Source organism: Thunnus thynnus, chromosome 3, assembly GCF_963924715.1.
Source record: "Thunnus thynnus chromosome 3, fThuThy2.1, whole genome shotgun sequence".
Taxonomy (NCBI): domain Eukaryota; kingdom Metazoa; phylum Chordata; class Actinopteri; order Scombriformes; family Scombridae; genus Thunnus; species Thunnus thynnus.
The window spans coordinates 21,344,437-21,365,719 of NC_089519.1; the positions used below are offsets into that span (position 1 = coordinate 21,344,437).

The 21,283-nt window shown below is 38.0% G+C and overlaps 1 long non-coding RNA gene across 3 annotated transcripts in view; it reads right to left on the reverse strand.

Moving 5' to 3' along the window:
- Positions 1–1,010: 1,010 nt before the first annotated feature.
- Positions 1,011–21,283, reverse strand: part of LOC137179769 (uncharacterized) — a 261,190-nt gene continuing 240,917 nt past the window's right edge. The window contains exon 6 of one of the 3 annotated variants that reach the window (XR_010927869.1): positions 1,011–3,468. This is a non-coding gene — a long non-coding RNA (uncharacterized lncRNA). Of the gene's footprint in view, positions 3,469–4,739; positions 5,060–6,158; positions 11,711–21,283 lie in introns of those variants that run through there. The other 2 variants (XR_010927870.1, XR_010927871.1) reach the window with 2 other exon arrangements.

Sequence of the window (21,283 nt, forward strand, 5' to 3'; positions counted from 1 at the left end):
CAAGTGGAGACAAACCTGAATCCCATTAGGGCTGTTGAGACAGAATTTCCCCTGCGGTGATTTTGGATGGCTCAACAGTGCTGTGTGTGGTCATATGCAGCATTAGAGCCATTTTTGTGTGTGAGTATGTGAAAATCAAGGTATGTTAGTCTGATTATGTGTTGGCCAAATGGAGCTGCAGTACCTGAACACTTTAAATCATGTTGTGGAAGGAAACTATGAATGGAGTCTGGCTGGATGCGCCTTTAGATTGTATGATTGTTGGAAAACTACCTTTCCTCGCAGGTTAAATGGCAGCCTACTTGGCCATGCAGTGACCCAGGAGAGTTTATACATAACTGAGACAAGGCACTCATACAGGTGTATTTTTAACTACTGAGCATCTGCACCGACCCCACGAGCCCAGCTCTGTTATGAGGGCTTAGTGCCAGGTTAGCTTGTTAGCCTGGATGCTAGCTGCGGGAGGCTTGTGCAAGGCTCCGTGGAGCCTCACGAGCGAGAACTCAGTGCTGCATATGGCGGACAGGATCCTCAGGAGTTGGACCGGACCAGGGGAGCTGCTGAACATTTAAAACATACGCATTGAAGTGTAAAACAAGAGGGGCCTATCCTCATGAAAAAAGAAAAAACGTGAATATAGCACGGTTGCTTGCCATCCACCGCGGTTGACTTGTCTCTAGTGCGGTATTGCAATATTGCAGTTATTGCGTTATCCCTAATTCCCATATCAAAGTCCTTAGCAACGTTCTGAGCCAATGTACAGAATGCCTTTATTCCTGTCAGCCCATGTCTAATCCTCTTCTAATTCAACACCAGTAATCCTGTATCTGAGCTGAGATGTGATCTTTAAAGGGAGGGTTGAAAAGAGGTTTTCTGCCAAGGCTGACAGGAAGAAAGTACTTATTTGATAACCTGGTTGTAAATGCAATTTCTTGAAAAGGTGGGAAAGCATATTTGTAGCAGTATACAATAAAGAAAAAGGGGAAATGGGGGCATCAATTCACTGTAGCTTTAATGATTTCTCCACAACAAGCTTTGTTTGCTGTAATTTAATCAGGCCACTAGGGATGGACCAAAGACAGGAAGAAAAAATCAGAAACTGGTCAAGCATCAGGTTGAGAAAACATTTTGACAGAAGGCTGTATATTTCTTTGATAGGGATTCCTGAATGCAGAGACAGTATTTGGAGAAGCTCATATCTGTGTGGATTCATCTCATTCATCTAGGTAGAAGAACATCAGGTAGAAATCAAAAGTATCTACTAAACTTCAATTGCACAGCCTTGTGGTTAGTTTCATGTCAGTCACAAATTAAACATTTCACACAAATAGTTGTTTTTAAAGATTATGTTGAGTTCTCTGTGTATTTCAAAAACATAGTGAAAATCATTTTTGCTTCATCTTTTTTCATGATTATTAACTGGTGATTTTTCACCCTACAATTCATGTAAAAGTAAGCCTGAAATTATGGTACTAACAAACATTGTCAATATTGTTTGCTAGAAATTGGTTGTTTTTCTTCTGCTACAGGCAGCAATTGGTTTACAATTCAGTACAATATGAAAATCAACTTGCCAGAGATATAAAGCTATAAGTAATCTTAAAATGTATCTGCGGTCCACTTGCCAAATAGAATACTGACAATAACAATTACCTTTGATGATAATGTTTTTGAATGTTCAGTGCCACTGTTATTTTTTTCCATAGTACCCTTGCATGGCTTTTACACTATATTTAAGTCAACTCACCTTAAGCAAATTCATGCTTATATTTGCTCTTTCTGGGTTGTCGGAATGCATCCGGAAAAGTTTTCAATCACTGAAGAATCATGTTTAATAAGTATGTTAGGAGAATGGTTGAGGAAATGTAGGTAAATAAAAAAGTAAATTTTGCATTTTATCACAAGATAACTTCTTGAATGCATTCAAATCACAGATTGATGGTAACAGGACAAACATATCTGACAGTGGAATTTTCCTTAAAGCGTTCTCATTGATTATTCACATTGATTATTTTGAAACAAATGCTGGGTGATGCTTATTAAGAACATTATAGAAGCTGTGATGAATATAGCTGTTGGCTGAGGGAGAGACTCAGTGCAAACCCTGATACATTTTCACGCTCCTTTTATTCCTTAAGAATGGACTGTTTAATTATTTATGGGATAACGTCACCATGAAGATGCAGCGCTCTTCGTTTATTTTGCCTCTGGGCACATTGCCCTTGTCATGCAGGGTCACTATCATTTGGCTATTTCTTGCTGGGCTCCATGTCTTCTCATCTTTTCTCTGAATATTTTCTTTCCCTCAAGGGGGGGATACAGTGGGTTTGGAGAAGAGGGGAGCGGCAACATCAGTGCTGTTATGCTGTAATCAGAATGACTGGTCACCAGAATAACACCTCTGCAAAGGAATGGAATTCACAATTATTGAGGAGCATTTAACTTCATTTTCTCCATTCCTGAACTATATGAACAGTTTCAGCATGTTTGAGACTCTAAATAAAGACTTTCTTTTTCAATTTTCTACCTTACAAGCAGCCAATACTTTCCATTCATGTCAGTGTGGTATTAAAAGCAAAATTAAACAACCGACTGTAAATGTTATTGGTACCAACTCACTATTTTGGAAAATGGTTGACAATAATATAAAAAATATATAATTTAATAAGGTTAATAAGGGAACAAACTGTAACATAACTAGCGAGACATTTCTAGGACACTGGTCAAACTCTGGGCTAGAGCTGCAACGATTAGTCGATCAGCAGAAAATTAATGGCCAACTATCTTGATAAACAATTAAATCATTTTGAGTCATTCTTTAAGAAAAATGCCAAAATCCTCTGGTTTCAGATTCTTAATTGTGAATATTTTCTGATTTCCTTTCTTCTATTTGTGATTAACTTTTTTCACCCTTTTCTGATATATTAGGGAAGAAGCAACTAATCCCTTCTGGGATAAATAAAGTCGTCTGAATCTGATCAATCGACAGATTAATCCATAATGAAAATAATCCTTAGGTGCAGCCCTACTCTTGGCCAGTTTGGACTGCTTATGTTTTCTCCTTCTGTTTCCAATACTGGTGGATAGTTGATATTGAAGATGACATCAAGCAAGTTGAAGAAAGGCTCAGTGAACTACTTTTCAGTGACACACCAAAGCCATTTCAACTACAAACCTTTAAACATGTACAAGTCAAAAATCCAGCAGGCAACAGTCAGACTAATCAAAAAGGGAGCAGGCAAGGCAGCAAGTCCAAAAAGGCAGTCAAAGGGTCATAAAAGGCAGGCTAACAGCATGGCAGAAAAAAATGGTTGGACCTCTAATGGCTGTGGCACCAAAGACGATCAGGCAGAAAATAAATGGGATAATACAACTGGGCAGATTGGGGAAGTAGAAACCGGTGTGCAGGACAGTGGAGGAAGATCAGGTGATGGGGATGGCGAGAAAAGGGTTAGTGCAGGGCAGGATCTGAAATGACAGGCAAGTTAGTACACGGCAGGAGAGACAGCAGACAATGATGAAGAAATTGACTAAGACTCAGCTGACATTGTGACAGGGAGTGATGAGAAAAAATGAAGCACAAACAGATAGACATAGCCAGGCTTAAGGTTATTACCGCACAAATAGCTTTTAAAGTATATTACAAATTAGCAATTAATATTTAACTTTTCATCTCTTTCTTTTTTTTTTTTCCTTACATCATGGTAGCAAATGTATACATAAGTGTATGAAAGAATCTTAACACAATAACTATGGGGCATACAATTAAAGCACAACAGACTGATGAAGTATAACTCATCTGTCTAGTGTTGCAGTGGTGTTAGCAGGTCAAATCCAACACTGAACTAAAAATCAGTTCCTATGCAGGAGTCACCTTCCACAGCACCACTGTTTACTTTGCTGAAATACAATTCTACCTTTAAACATAAAAAAGCACATGTATGATCCTGTAGAGATGAAAATAATAGGAGCAATCTAACAGAAATGCTGGTATATTGGTGCAAATACTCACATTCCTCCAATAAAAATAATATTCAGATACAGCGTATAACACAGTCCCTGCAAGGAGGAGGAGTATTAGTCACCACATTCTCCCAGACAGTCTGGGGATTTGAACCATTCAAGCTCTGTAAGTGCTGTTCTGAAGTTTAGAATTTAAATATTTCATCTTTCAAAATGTCAGTCCAAGTTCTGTACCAACACATGTTTATACTTTCAAATTCATGCAAGGAAATCATAACTATAATTAAATTACCTGCTTCTATTGACTGCATACTGAATTTCTCTTAATCCTCCCTCATCCATTCGCCTTTCTAGTGCTTTCTAGATTACCACCATCTCCATGTTGTCTGAACATCACTTTAAACATCAGACATTTTGTGTAGTTAATATACATATGTCTTAAAACCTTACTGCAATGTTAAATAAACTCAAGACTACAGTAATTGGTATAAAGCTACCTATCTGTCATGCATTCTATCACTATGGCTATCATTATTGTACATCATTTTATTGCATCTGTCTACTGTTTGCAATCATACATTATTATTGTACTGATCTGCAATGTCAGTGTAATTAGGCCCCAAATTAGCTCAAGAAGAAGAAAATGTACTTTTTTGGAGGAGAGGAAACAGAAGCCTTCAACTGATCAGCAGTAGAGAAGGACGTGATATTCGTTTTAACACTTGGCTTTTTTGAAAAATGTTGAAAATTAAAGTAAATAATAAATAAATAATACATTTAATTTGTACCACACTTTTTATTCTGGTAAAACTCACAGTGCTACAGTATTAATAACATAGAACACACAACATCAAGAAAATAGTAATAAGAGTAAAGATGAAAAACCCTTCCTGAATAGAAGGGTTTTTAGGCCTTTTTTTTAAAAGAGACTAGGGTCTGTGTTGCCCTCAGATGTCAAGAAGGCTGTTCAACGAGTGTGGTGCAGCAGAGCAGAAGGCTCGATCCCCCATGGTGTGGAGCATAGTGCTGTGGCCCCGGGGAGCAAGCTGCTGGCAGATCTGAGGGTGCGAGTGGAGGTTTGTGGTATGATCAGTACCTGTAGGTAGAGAGGCACATTGATGGATTTGTATATATGAGTACCAGGACTTTGTAGTCAATCCTGAAGGAGACAGGGAGCCAGTGCAATGAAAACAGAATTGCTGTTATATGTTTGTGTTTTCGCACTCTCATCAGGATCCTGGCAGCGCTGTTCTGAATGTACTAGGAGCTTCTGAATGCTCCTGCCAGGGATCCCTGTGAAGAGCACATTGCAGTAGTCCAGTCTTGAGGAGATAAAGGCGTGGACAAGTTTCTCTGCATCTGACAGGGTTAGAGAGGGGTGGAGTTTAGAAATATTTTTGAGCTGGTAGAAAGAGATTTTGCATAGATGTCTTACATGGTCATCAAAAGTCAGCTGAGGGTTAAACCTAACAGCCAGATCAGTAACTGAGGAGGAAAGGGTAATGTCTGGGCCATCAAAGGTGAGATGAGGTATCGAGGATGACTGAATCTAATGTGGAGTGCCAATAAGGAGAGCTTCAGTTTTGCTGCTGTTCAACTGGAGGAAATTTATGCTCATCCAGGCCTTTATCTCCTTAAGACAGGTGCTGAGGCGTGACATGGCTGCAGAAGGGCTTGGGGTAGTTTTGATGTACAGCTTGGTATCATCAGCACAGAAATGAAAAGACATCCCATATCTGCTGTTGACATGTCGAAGGGGGAGCATGTAGAACAGGATGGGACAAAGAACAGATCCTTGTGGAACACCACAGGTGACAGGTTGCAATCTAGACCTGCATCCTCCCAGTGAGACATACTCAGTCCTACAGAAAAGTAGGACTGAAACCAGTACCGAGTCTGACAGTCCAGTGGTGGTGTGGAGGCACTCTAAGAGGACAGTGTGATCCACAGTGTCAAATGCAGCACTCAGGTCAGGGAGAATTAGGAGAGAAGGGGACCCTGCATCAGCTGCCATCAGCAGGTCATTCACAACCCTGAGCAGACCTGTTTCAGTGCTGTGTGCTGAACAAAAACCTGACTTGATTTTTCAAATAGGTTGTGTTTAAGGTGGTCCTGAAGCTCAGAAGACACCACCTTCTCCAACACCTTGGACATGAATGGGAGGTTGAAGATAGGTCTGTAGCTGGCAAGAACTTAAGGGCAGATGGATCACTACTGGTTTGAAGGGAGAGGTTGACAGTTTGGGTGATCAGGGAACAGAGCTGTGGGAATGGGGTCCAGGGCACAAGTACACGGTTTCATCTTTCTGAGGTTTTCTTCAATGTGGCTCTGCCTGACGCCAGTAAAACGGAGTAGAGACGGCGAGCTGCCAGACAGAGGGTCGATGACAAGGAGGAGGCAGACAGGAAGAACTGGACATCAGAGAGCGGATGTTGTTGACCTTGTCTCTGAAAAAGTCAATGAAGCTGTTACATGGCTCTTCTGTAGCCTCAACTGGGGAAGATGATTGTGGCTTCAAGAGATGATTTATGGTGGAAAAAAGATGCTTAGAGTTGCCAGGATTGTTATTAATTAGGTTGGAGTAGAACTGTGACCGAGTATCTTTAAGGGACTTAAATAAAAGCTGAAAATTAAATAAATAAAAGCTGTAAATTTTCTTCATGTTTGATAATTCCCATAACCTCCTCAGAGGGAACATTAAGACCAAGCCCAGGACAACGGTAATACATATTTCAATTTTCAGACAGCTACTACTTACCCTTACTTAATGAATGTGTATGTGTATAAAAATTGTGTTGATGCAGTATAAAATGGTTGTTTTCTGCCAAGAATCATCCCTTGAGGAGAAGGGCATTTAATAAATATTGTTACCATAAAACAACACTACCAGGGCCTAGGAGTATATATTGAAAGAGCAGTGAAAAAATACTGTTTTCCTGTATTACCGTTGCCCGTTTTCCTTTATTTGCACCATTTTTCAATTCTTTATTTGATTTGTCTGGTTGCTTTTAGAAAGGACTGAAATTAATGTCTTTGCAGTGTGGCCCTTATGGTTGCGTTATACAGTATACAGTAGTTGTGGAGGAGGACAGAATATTTATAACAGAACCACAGAGAAAAGTTATGCAAGAGGGTCAAAACCCATTTATTCCAAAAATAGAAGACAGCCAAAATGGTTTTTAATCTGTCACTGTAGTAGAATCATGCAGTACTAGTGTATTTTAATGGTCTCCACATTGTGTAAACAGGTCATTTGGCTTCATAATGAATACTCAAAACATTTACTGTGTACTGCACAGCTTTGCCGTTGTATTCTGCTCCATAACAAGTCAGATTTATTTTCTCTTCTGAACTCTCGTGAGTAATCTGGTAATCTCACTCAAGTAGGACTCAAGTGAATGATGATATTACAGGTAATAAAAAGTGTTGCCACCTTCAGCATCTCCCAAAACAATGACATTGCAAGAATTTGTGCCCCTTTTTTTTTATTCCATTTGTGCCATTTCTGTGCAAGTAATCGTACCTTAATATCTGGGTGATTTTACCTGAATTGAAGCATTTCTTTTAGCATAAGGTTCATCTGAATCGCTAAGGGCTTCATGTTAAGAATATGTATTGGCCCATTTAATGCACATTTAGACTAATATTAAAGTTTTGATGGAATAGTTTGAAATGCTGGAAAAAGGCTTTTTTCTATTTTCTACTTCTTACTGTTTCTATTTACGGTTCCGCCATGAAATTGCTGGAGTGTAAAAAGTATCTGTAAGCCAGTCTCACATTAAAAAAAGTGAAGCAAATTCATTCTGCATCTTGGTCACATCAGAGATTTTACCTGCCAATCTCTAATTCTCTGGGTTTTGGAGAACTGATTGTAGCATAATCAACTGTGTGTCATGACTGCACATTGACTAACATTAACAAGGGTTGTTGGATGACGTTGGCATGGCAATTTTTTGTGACTTGGAGGTGTGCAGCCTGTTGCCTGCAGCTCTTCATCTAACAGCTCTCTGTGGCTGCTTCTTCTTGTTCTGTCACTCCCTTGCAGAAATTAAAAATGATCTGCTGATGAATAAAGGGAGAAAAGGACCGTTTTCTTACTTTGTATATGCAAGAAAGATTGCTGTCCGCGCTTCCTGCGGTGACAAGCACATTGCATCTTCTGTGGCAGCTTCATAAAAACCACCATATGCTTTGCCAGTTAAACGCTTTTAATGTGAAGCAGCAGTAGTAGGATGTTTGCTTTGCATGACCATAAATACTAAAAATATTAAGGATCCTACTAAAGTGGGTTTTATTTATTTTTCACATATTTTCATGTCTACAGAAATTTCTCAGACCAAATGTTGTTGTGTATTGTTATATATGTCATCTTTTTCTACAATGTGGGACAATATTCTCACACTAATGTTGACCATAAGGCTGTGGTGAAGGTTATGTTTTAAATGTCTTTCAGATTGTCCATATTACAGCACCACTGCATTCATTCACCAGTCGCTCACTCATATGTGATGTAAGATGATGTGATTTAAGGTTATTGTCTGCTTAAATTAAACTGTGCAACTGTAATTTCCTCAGCCACCAGAGAGCTTCTGGGCTCCTTCACCTGGAAAGGTGTAATTATACTTGGCTATGTCTCTGGAGAAGAAAGTGAGGACAGGCGCTTGGCTCTATTCATTTTAATGAATGGGACGATGCAACTCCTCTCTTACATCAGGGCCTCCTGCACCCAAGGCCACTGATCCCTACAGTAATTTCTTTACCTCAGCTTTTTGAATATGAATAACGGTATTAATTTTAATAGCACATACTACCAAATTCTAAATTATATTAACCTTTCCAAAATGACCTCTGCATTTACAATTTGCAAACCATTTCCTGTTAGGGTCCACAATCCTTGAACAACCCCTTTCATGAATTCTTCCCCTCATCTTTTTTCTTAAAAAACTATGGAGGGAAAAAATAGTTCACTGTTACCATTTCACTTCATGCACCATTTTTGAGATTATTGCAAGTGAGACAAGAATCCCCCAAAGGAAATCATCCTGTCACCCCTAGAACAGTGGCACAAAGCGACAGACCTACCATTTTCTCTCCTCTAAATGAAAATGTCAACATATATAGATATCACGGTGGCTGACTTCACTACGCCACATTAATTCTCCTTGAAAGGCAATGTCCAATCTGCATAATGTATACTGCCTCCATCTTACTGACATCATTTTGCTAAATAGATAAATAAAGATTTAATTATTAATCAGGTTTCATGTATGCAGCAGCATGTTAATAACGCTGGAGGGATAATGCATTTTGCTAGTTGCTTATTTTCTGCACTATAATGGAACTTATTCAAAGTTAGCATGCCTCAACTCTGCATCTTGTGAAACTGAAAATGACTTGTGGGGGGAAGTCTGTTTGTGTAATGTAAACAATCAAGTAAATTTCAGTTCATGACAACGATCTTTCTACCATAATTTCAGCTGTCTTGAAGGAGAAGTGCATATTAAATTTGAAAAATGAATGACAATTTTTAAATTTACTTTAATTGATTTATGGTGGATGTGTTTATGTTGGATCCATGGAAAAAAAACCCATGTACTATATTTGGATTTGAATTCTATTCAGTATCTTTTGTGCCAAAAGCGAGGGAGCAGGATATTGTGCACCCACTGATCCTTAGCCTTTTCTTCTAGCACCGAGCCTTTTTGTTTAAATGAAAACCTGTTCTCCAGACCTTGACCAATACAAAACATGTAGCTGTGTCTAAGCCACAGTTACATAAATGTTGCTTCTTTTATTCATTCAGGAATAACCAACTCAGTTGCAGAGTTGTCCGTTTCAAGGCCTTTATGCATAAATCAAATTCAAATCCTTGCTCAACTGTCTGCTAAGAGTTACGCAATCCTCTGCAACATTTTCATGACAGACAAATCATATATGAGGCCTCCGACACTCTTGTTCAGCCCTTTTCTTTCTCTAGAATCAAAACTGAACAAATATATTTATCTTCTCATTTAACAGTGTATAAACACATTTTCTTGTTGTCAAAGAGGATTGCCTCTGTGTCTGTGGATACTGTTTATTTCATGTATAAATGCTGACTCTGCTATGTTTAACATAACATTTAGACAAAGTATTTGGTTCCACACCATAGTACAGTGTATGCTGCTAGATACATCAAGATACAGAGCATCCAGAATGACATAAAATTCAAACGTAGAAACAGAATTCACCGTATTTATTGACAATTGTTGTTATATCTATTATAGATGGATTTCAAACTAAAGTCTGGCCCATTTTTTCTTCTGCATTTCCAATTTTTATTGAACTGTTTTATTGCCTGTCCACCCTTTTGTTATCATTTGGTACAAGCAATAGTAATTTCAGAATAATTTGCTGCTTTTCTGTTTTGTATAATTATAATTTGACCATCTTTTGGTTTTGGATTTTTGGTTGGACAAAACAAGCAATTTAAACAAGGCACCTGGGAAATGGGTCTCTTTTTTCAATTAATCAATTACTTGTTTAGCCTGTGAAAGATCTGAAAATAATCAACAGATAAATCAATCATAAATATAATTGTTAGGCAAACATGTAACAATTGCATAGTGCAGCTTCGAATTAATTAGGAAATAGAGGGATGTAAAGGATCATTAAAATACGACTAATATAACCTGGATGTTATTGCCAAAGTTTTGGCCAATATAGGCCTGCTGTTTGTTAGGATACTATTGTACTGAGCCCTGATACTCAGAAACAGTAAACAGAAGCACTCTGTTGAAAACAACTTTACAACAAAGTCCCATGAGACTAAGGAAGTATCATACAACTTCTTATTAAATCAACCCAACTATAAAAAGCAGTTATTTAGAGATCGAAGCTCAGCATTAAAAGTTATGACCTCAATAATCCATCACAACTGTCTTTTTCATCAAAGTGGTTCCTCTGTGTACTCTAGATTGACCTAGACTCCTTTTTAATTTGTAATGTATTCTATTTAGTACTATATGGATGAAGACATAATTACAAAGTATATGCTTTTGGAAATCTTGCAAAAAATATATATTCTTAGCAGAGCTGTACCCATGCATAGATGGATGTAGCACTTTGTGACCTTTCCACCTTTATGCCACCCACGGCTCTGATGTTTAATTCAACAAGCTGCTCTCTCATTCACACGGGATGTATGGTTTGTGCGCTCTCGGTCTCATGAAAACTCCTTTTGCTTGTCCACAGCAACATGTACTTTCAGACAGAGATGTTCAGGGGTCACAACATCCAAGTCCATGTAAAGTCTGAAAGTGAGTCTGAGTCAAGTCGGAAGTCTTTGAATTAGAGTCCAGGTCAAGTCTCAAGTCTCTAATGTTTCCATCTTAATATGTATTCCAAGAGCTTTTTCTCCTTTTGAATTTTATCTGCAAATTATACCCTCTAAGCACAATGGCCCAATTCAAAATAAAGAAAAAAATTCTCAGATAACACACGTTTTATGAAAACCTGTGTTTTTCACTTAAGCAGATGCTGGTATCAGTGCAAACATTGCCTCACTGAATGGCAAAGGCATAGGGGTAAGAACACACACATGTAAACACAGCCCACAGATCTATGCCATTTATCTGACCTGTTATTTGATTGCTCAAACTGTACAGCTGCACATTTCTGTCCTGAGTCAAAAAAAGACTCAATGGTGCTGTGTCCTTCTGAGCTGCCACAGTCCACTCTAACTTTTCCCTTGTTGAAATGTGTGTACCTGCAGATAAACATGGAGACTTAATATAAAGACACAAATATTAGAGAGTCCTGGCTGGAGGCAGGGAGAGCGAAACTGTTAGATACATCTATTAGCTTTTTGCAACTGTGTCATATGGAACAATTAAATTGGTAACATCATCGTTTGATTATCACACAAGATAACAGGTTGTAAGTTTTGCGAATAATGTCACCATGAGGAAGTTTGTGTTGTCAGAGTGCCGTTCAGTTAAACATGTTACCCTGAAGAAATAGCATTACATTATGTCAACAAAGTTAATGAGTCTAACACTAACCAACACACCTGACATTACAACAGCAATAACATTAATGCTAATGCAAGGCTAACATTAGCCATCTTATGGACTAATGTTATCTGCAATACTGACCTATCTGGGTGCCTTTTCAAGTGCCTTATAAAGTTGGACGTGGTCGACCCGGTGTCTTTTATCTTTTTCCCACATTCCTCACACAATGCAAGGTTTAGACCAAGGATTTTGAAATCTCTATATCCAAAGGCTACAGCGTATGGTATGGATCCTGCTGTGGGTGCCATGATGCGTCCAACACAGCTTGTTTTGTGTGTTGTTTCAATGTCACACACTTATGGTTGGCAGTCGAGCGCTATGACGCGTTAAAGAATCAGGAAGGATGGTAAAAAAAGCTTTGCTCCTACATAATAGTTCAGCTCCTCATTTCACTATGAAAGACTCTTAAGTCGAAGTCAAAAATCAAGTCGGAAGAATATTTATGTGTGACTCAGGTAGGAGTCGCAGACTCGAGTGCCCATCTCTGCTTTTAAGGTAGAATTTGAACGTCCCATAAATCAATAGATTTATGTTTGTAAATCATCAGGCACTTGTGATAACTGTTCAGCGTAACTGTTGATGTGATGCTCCAAATGATTTATTGTGTCATTGCTTAGGCATATGCTTCTCATTATTATCAGCAGTTATTTTTCAAAGCAAATGTACTGGTAGTCAGAAGTCATTATGGACAAATACAAAAATGATGTGCACAGCAGCAATCAGAAGGATCATATGAGAAATATTTCCAATCGAAGTGGGGAACATCAAATGTCTTTTCTTGTCACAGACATAATTGTAAAATAATTACACTTATACTCAGCAAGACACTGTATATGGATTTGTTTGATAACACTATTGTCTTGACAAATGTCGGATAATAAACAATCATAAAGATAGCTTTAGCATTAGCATTTAAAACTACATGATACTGCTAACAGTCTTCACTTAGGCTGCTACAAACATGGGGGCCTCCGACCTCTAGCAGGCCTCAAAACCCCCACCAACTGTGGCCTCATCCTGGCTTTGTTTTTTTATTCAAATCAAATAAATTAATTGTGTGTGTGTGTGTGTGTGTATGTCTCCACTTCTTTCAAAAGGTGGCTTACTAGCAAAGAGCCTGGAGAAGACGATACTTACAGTGAAGCGCAGGAGGACAGTAATGCGGTAGCAGCCACTACTAGTTCAGCTGAACTTCATCATGAACCTGAGGCAGAGAGGCACAGTCCTCCGACAGCAGAGCCACCTGTTCAACTGCCCCACCCTCATCTCCACTTGAGCCTGACACTGATGCAGATGGCAGAGACCCAGTGGCCGGTAGATTACCAGTTTAGCAGACCCACAATTTATCTATTACTTTTTACCTATTTCAACCATTCAGACCAGGCGCCATAATAAAGTGACTGAGGGGGCTGTTAAAAATTGCGAGGGGGGCAATTTTTTTCATAAAATAAAATTCATTGATTTAATCACACGGCTAAATAACAACGACATAAGGGCTTGTGTTCATATAGTGTTTTTATCTGGCAGAAAAGTGATGACACAGCGCTAGGGAGCACCTGGATGAAGTGCTTCAAGTTCACCCCAGTGCCCAGTTATACTGTCCATATAACTCTGAAAAACGGTATATGGACAGGACACAAGCCCTAAGGCTACTGTTTCAGAATCAACGAATACATTTATTAATCAGACTACTCACATAATAAGGACTGCCTGTCTGTTTATATCCTGTTTATCAAAAGCTGAGTAAATCCATATACATAGATAGAGGCTACTTCATGGTATGGTATTTAACACCTTGGTATGTTTTTCTATAGTCGTGTCCTTAAACTCTGTGTTGCATGGCTTGTGTGTTAAGTGTTTATTACCATTTTACTAACCCATAAATGCATCTTTTAACATTTTATCAAGATCAACATGATGATTATTGTATTTGACCTATATCTACCGTATATTGCTGCTCCACATGTCTACATGTATCAAAAGATGGTTGTGGTCAGCATTGCTGGTTGTGTTTTTGTTGCTTTGTGTTGCTTGCATGGCTATATTTGCTGCAATGGTGTTTGTTGGTGCTGTATTATTGCAGTGATGTTTTGCTGTTTCTTTTAACACTGCATCGCTGGTGTTCTGAATCACAGAACTGTATTGGTGGAGGTGGGGCAGTATGTGCTTGTGTATGCCATTGAGCTACACTGTAGACTAAAGAGTTGATATTGTTGCTGCTGACCCAGGAAAGTAATGTTGCAATCGTGGTGTAAATCCTGTTTGATAGAAGATATCTACAGGTGTTGACATTGTCCTTCAGGTTGTAGCCTGTCAGTGTAAATCCTGTCTAAGCTACAGGTGTTTCCAACAGGTAGTAGGCTATGCTGAAAACCTATAATTCAAAATCTGGATTGCGTGTGTGTGGAGCGTTGGGGGGGGGGGGGGTCCTCCAAGATTTTGTACCCAGGGATCTCTGCATTCTTAATCCGAGCCTGGGCTGCTAAGCCAGCTAATGTTTCAGTCACTATCTGACAGGATAAACTGCTTCTCACCCCCAATTCAGACTTATCAAGGAGAATAAGCTTAAAATAAAATATTGAGGCAATGTGCTTACCTCTGTGTTAACTGGGAGATTTGGAGCACTGCTGCCTAGCTAGCAGACCAGCTAGCAGAGTAAGTTTATATTACCAGACAACTTCAAAGTTCCATTTTTATGTTTTGCCAAATTTATTAAATTAACTTTTTATTGGCTCTAGCTGATCAAATCCACTAGCAACATCTGTCATTTCAGCTGATTGTCACCTGTTAAAAATAAGAAGGCTGATAGCTACCTTAAATGGTTGAAGTGGTAAAAACAAGCATTATGTGTATAACGTATACTGACCCTAGTGAAAAACAGAATGTAATAAATTATTTGCACACAACATAAATAATTGTTATGTCAATGTTTGCATTTTTAACTGATGAGAGAGGCCACACACAGGTAGTAGTGTCAGTGGAAATAAACACTGATTAAAAAATAATAAATAATAATAATAATAAATGTACATCTCCCTTAAATGAAAAAAGAGGTCCATGGAGCTCTTACAATGCATAAATATCCAGTTCTTTTACGTAGTTTCACCTGACTCATGCTCTCTCTTTGCTTGTCTTTTGATGACCTCTAAAAGCATGATACTTGATAATAGAGACCCGCAAACGTTCTTGGTTTCTCAGTTGAGGAACCCGACTTTTTTAATTTTTAAAAGAAAGTGCAGTGGGAGAGAGATGGACAAAGGACTAAACTGCTACTTTAAGCTCAGCTACAAAACTATTCCGCTGTTCTTTAAACATCAGTATCACTAAAAGAAATTCCCATCATAATTCCACCATTATCGAGATAATCTTGATAATAATCTGATTTTAGTGAATACTTAATGACTTTTAAATGTTAAGGAACTACAAACAAAAAGGAGACATACCAGCATCTAGATAAGAGTTTAGTAGGACAAACAAGTGTTTAGTAGGACAAACAAGTGAAATGACCCCAAACCAATGACCATCCACTGGACTGAACTACCAAGTAAGAACAGACTTTCTGTTTGGGTAAAGACCTTTTACTAACTATGATGTTCATGTTTCAGCCCTTTCTTTATATCTTTCAAAAAGCTTTTACACTATATCTCCTCACTTTGAGTGCTTGCTGAACATAATTCACAGCCTTTTGTAGAGCTTTCCGTTCAATGCAATGACTGGAAGTTGAATTCCCAGTGTATTACCGATGTTACCTGCATACATTTGCAAAAACCAATCATGCACAAACCCTCAGATAGACTGCTGAATTGTCTAGAGCCAACTTAAATCACACCATATCATCTTAATATAAAGGTAGTTCTCTCTGCCTCTTGCAGTCAGATTGCAGCACATTTACTTGGTCCAACATCCACACACCTCCACTTTCCTTTTACTACAGTACAGACAAGCACTTAAGTAATCACATGCATATGCCTCTATCTACATTCCTGCACACACATACAAACATTCCTCATGTGCATAGCCACGTACTAGATAGACTAAAATGCTATTAATGTTCAATATAGTGGCATTGTGATGAAAAGCAGGGCTTCAGATGAAAACTATAATAACCATACATGCTTCGTTGTACAAAAGACAGGCATTTTTATCTCCTGAAGGCACTGAAAATGAAAGTCCTTGGAACGTCTTCACAAAATACCGAGAAATGTTACCTTGCTACCAAGTTATTGAGAAAAAAGGGCTATTTGTTATTACCAGGGACACTGGGGAAAAATGTACTTTGCTAATGAAATCAGATCTTGCTCTTCAGCAACAGTTGAAGTTCAGAAGTGAAAAGTGCATATTGACCTAACCTTGGGATGTTACTCCCAACAATGTGTTTATGCTGATGTGGAGGAGCTAATTAGTGCTCAACTCCTGTGTTAAAATATCCTGTTAGCATAAACACCTGCCTCTGCTACCTGCTAAGTTAATCTAACTGGTGGATGTTACCTGGGCTTATAAAGTGAAATAATTCTTTGTGGACCGACAATGCCTGGCAGCCTTCCCTGATGTCACTTCACTGCTATGCAAATGGTATCCATTTTCCTCTGCCTGCATTTGTCTATTGAGAGCATAGTGCTCCCCTCTGCTCACTGTTTGTGGTTAGAAATTTAAATTTTAATGCAACGCTGTGAGGTATATTAACAATTATGCAAATATATAAGAATACCTGATAGGATCTTTCCAGCTGTTTTTGAGTGCGGGGGCAGAAGTAAAATGTGTTCAGGCTATTTCAGCATGTTGGGAATTGAGGGAAATAAAAGCACTTATGGATATAATATACTGTAACATAAACCATACTGCACAGGGAATACCAGATGGTTCATTTATATTGGGGTCATCTACTTAATGGGAGTATATTCTTGTACAGTTGAAAGGTCATTTATAAAGAGAAACAGTAAACAGCAAAAAGCCAGAAACATGATGGTGGGATCAAAATATATTTGCTCTAATTGCTGTATACAATCTGAGGTATTCCAACCATTATTTTACTGTGATTACCGTCATAGTACAAATAGACATGTTTGAAACTAATGTTGTAGTCTATGTGAGTTCAAAATCTTGTGTTTGTATGAGTGTCTGGGGCTCACCCTTTGGGGCATTAAGTGTATACATTCTTCAGAAAAATCCATAGATTTAACAAGGAAACAGCAAGTGTATTGGTTATAGAACTGGAACTACAACAAATTTTCACAATCGATTCATCTGATGAATTTTTTTTTTCCAAATTATTGTTTAAAATGTCCTAAAACAGTAAAGATGCACTATCACAGTTTCACAGAGACCAAGGTTGTATTGTCAAATTGCTTTTTATGGGATCAACAGTCCAAAACCCAAATATATTCAGTTTACAATGTTATATATTGTTTGATAAATCACTTATTATAAAAAATTCTGTCGACTGATTGTTTAACAATACATGTACACTTTTTGCACTGAACATTTACAGTCTCAAATAAATGAAGATACAAAGGGGTTGGTGGTTCTTGCTTTATATTTTTGTGTTAAGCTTATTTATTTGCAAGTCCACTGTTTTTTTGAAAATCAATGTAAACTATAACTGTAAAATAGTAAATGCCTTTAAATTTTATTTCTATGCAGTAAGTATCAAATCAGAAATCTATACATTTACTTTTATCATTCACTGCTTCACTGAGGTATATACTTGTTCCCCAGGAAGTAAAGATTCCCTGTTTTTTACAACATTTTATAATATATCATCTTTTTTGAGCATGATGACTGTATGATCTTACGGTGCAGTATAGACATTCATCCACATTCCAGCCTCTATAAACCCACATGAGGACATGCTGATTCAATGTACTGTCTTTGATGTCATGTTCGATCAACTGTGAACCTGAGAATACAAGAGAAAAGCATTGCTCCAATGCACTTATACTGTATTACCCCAGCAAGGTTTTCACCATACTACAGCCTTCCCACCTTATCAAGGTAATCAATTTGCAGCCGCTTGCTCAGAAGATCAATAACTGGTTTAGATGCAAAGTGCCACCTCCCAGTTATGCTGCCTGTATATTTATTTTGACAGTTAATAAAATTGGCAGCCCAGCCAATTTGTGAAAAAAAGTACTGTGGCTCATCCTGAAATGACATGTCTTTAGCTGTGTGCTTTTTCAAGTCATTTCAAGGTCTCCTATTTTACTTTTTTAGAGGTAAACCTACTTTTACTTCCAAAAAAACCTATTTTTACATGGTATTTGTATAATGATAAGGCTGAACAGAGGGAAAAGTAGCTTATTTAATTTTATTTATTTATAAATAATAATAAATATAGAACCTAAAGTTTTCCTTCATGTTTTTTATGCATCAGTATAGTAACAGTGACAGTATACATTAACACATTTCGTAGCATTTAATTGTTCACAATATACAAATATAAACTGGTTAATTACGCTGGTTGGGCAATCGTTACATGTGAGGTAAGTGTCTCTCATTTGCAGTCTATTATTGCAATGAATGAACCAGAAATAATCCTCTATTCTGTTATAATGAAATTTGTACATTCATTATCATATACTTATTAGTAGACTTAAAGTAATTGTAATTCAAAGTTGTATTTTGCTTCAAAAAGCTGTGCTTATGCATTTCCAAGCCTTCAGAAAAACTTTATTAAGACACATTCTCAAAAAGCTGTGGACAGATTCATTTTCAGGCTAAATCTAAGACATTGTAACTGAAATACCTTAACTGTATATGTAGAAGCTAATAAATCTAGACAGAAATGTAGCATAACTGTGTGTAGCCCATATGGATTAAAAAGACTGAACAGATGCTGTATAGCACTGGGAAAAAAACATTGATTATCAAACCTCCACAGAGGGTGAAGTTTTCAAAGTAAGATATCCAAAGGAAATTGTCTGAATTTCTAATTCTTGGTGCTCATTCTCTTTTAATATCCAGTACTGTGCTGTTGCACTGTAAACCCAGGAAGATGCAGATGTAATATATTCACACTTTGCTCCTGTTTGCTTGTCATGAATAACTGAATACAATTTGAGGTGTAGCAGATCTGATCACCAAAACAAACATCCAGATGGTCCAGCTGTGTGGCTTTTTGACTTTTGGTGTTAAGTTGGCTTTTTTAAGATCTAAAACTCCAAGGTACTCTTCAATCAGCACAGACTAAAGTTTATTTACAAAATGGTTGCTTCCCTTTTACTTCTGTGAGCAACTGTCCAATGATCTTGATGAAATGACTTTCTTCAAGTTGTGAACGATTCAAATTGCTTTATAGAGTGATAAAACAGTATCCTTTTCTTTAACTTAATTTTTGACATTGGATTACAGCTTTCAAATAAATGCTTTTTACTGATAATTAATACTAACTAGTGCAGTGTCTGTTCAAAATGTGCCTGCTTGGAACGGGCCGATTGCTTGGCCTCCTGCCACTACATAGAAAAATTAATACAGTTGATGTGAGATGTGGATGAGTGTATATACACCAACAACATGAAAGCAACATTCTATTATACACAGATGTTATAATAAAAGTACTCTAACCTTGAATAAATGTTTTTTTCTTATTTCAAGTAGCCTAAAATAAGGGCTGTGATAAAGATAAAATAATATGCATCCTTAATGAAGTGGATCGATCATATTGGGCTCTTAAATCGTTCCTATTTACTGTGCCTTCAGGTAGGATTTGAGTGGATATGTTTGCTCCAAAGATTTGTGCTTTGTCTGTAGTGGCACTTCACAATCATCATGGTCACGGAACATATGAGACAAACTGGTTTTGAACTGCCAGTGGAAGTATTTGCTCTGTTTTACGTGTGTAACTACAGTCATTCTGTATTGGGCTCTGAGTGCTTCCAAAACGCGGGTGACCTACGCTAAACCATGTATCTGAACGCCTCCTGTGTAGTCACTCGCTGCTGATCTGCTAAACGTACTGCTACGCTACGCTTTCTGTCTTGACACAGGGTAAGAGTGTCCATTCTTGATTAAAAGCTCTGTTTTTACTGTCTACTTTTCTGTTTTTAGAGCACTTTTCTCTGACTCGTGTCACGCCTCGTCTCTGCTCTCTCCCTGACATGCAGGAGTCAGTCGGCAGAGCCCTGAAGTTCCACCCTGCCCTGCAGAGCGGATCGCTGGTTTATTCAAAGTTTATTCATATCAAATGTATTGCATGTCCAAATTGCACCAAATTCAACACTGCACTCCCTTGGGTCCCCAGTCATATACCCGCCAAGTATGGAGTCAACCGGATGAACGGTTCAAGAGATGTGCAAAGGACATAGAGACATACAGAGATTCATTCCTTTAGACAGATATTTTAGTATTTGTCATTTGTCAATAAAGATCTGATAATAAATTGCCAATTCATCAGCACACTGACCAAGATGAGCAGTTGTAGCAGCAGGAGAAAGAGAATCTGTGTTCTAAGTAGCAGTATGCTTTTATATTAAACTGAACTTAAAATATATTGTGGCCTTTTTTCCTTCCCATCCTTTATATTACTGTGCCATTTGTCTAACAAGACCAAGGAAAGCCTTCAAAAATTATAAATCCATCATGTTTTACTTCTCTCCAAACCTGTCGACTTTCACCAGCGAGTCTAAAATTGGAGCAGATTTCTGGGCAACTGCATTCAGGTCTAATCTGAAAAGGACTGGCATATGTAATGGCCCTTGGGGGACTCTTTTTCAGTGTTCACCATCTCAATAGGTGCTGAAGCATCTTGGTTTCCACAATTTGCATGTATGCACACACACACATACACACACACACACACACACACACACACACACACACACACACAAACACACACACAAACAAGACTGTATAAAACAGTATTGTTAAGCATGACTTTAATGAAGCATTGTGTTAGATTGCAGTGACCAGCACCTGGGAGAATGAGAGAAAGATGAGGGGTTAGGGAGAGATAGTTGGAGAGAGACAGTCAAAAACAGAGTGACGGATGGATGATGGGTCAAATGGGAAGCAAAAAGAGACGGGGGGGGAATGAATGAAGAAATGAATGTGACTTTATTATTTGGTTTTGGTTTGTGAGATTACAAATTTCCTTTTTGCCTTCTGAAATGATTTAAACTAAATAGTTTAGGATATACAATGTATGCTGAAAAGGTTGTGGCGTCAGGGTAACCCAAGAAAAACAGATTTCATAGTTGAATTACTCTATTAAACACAAGACACTTCCAATTAAATATGCTGTGTATTTAAGCATTATGTGACATCTACAAAGT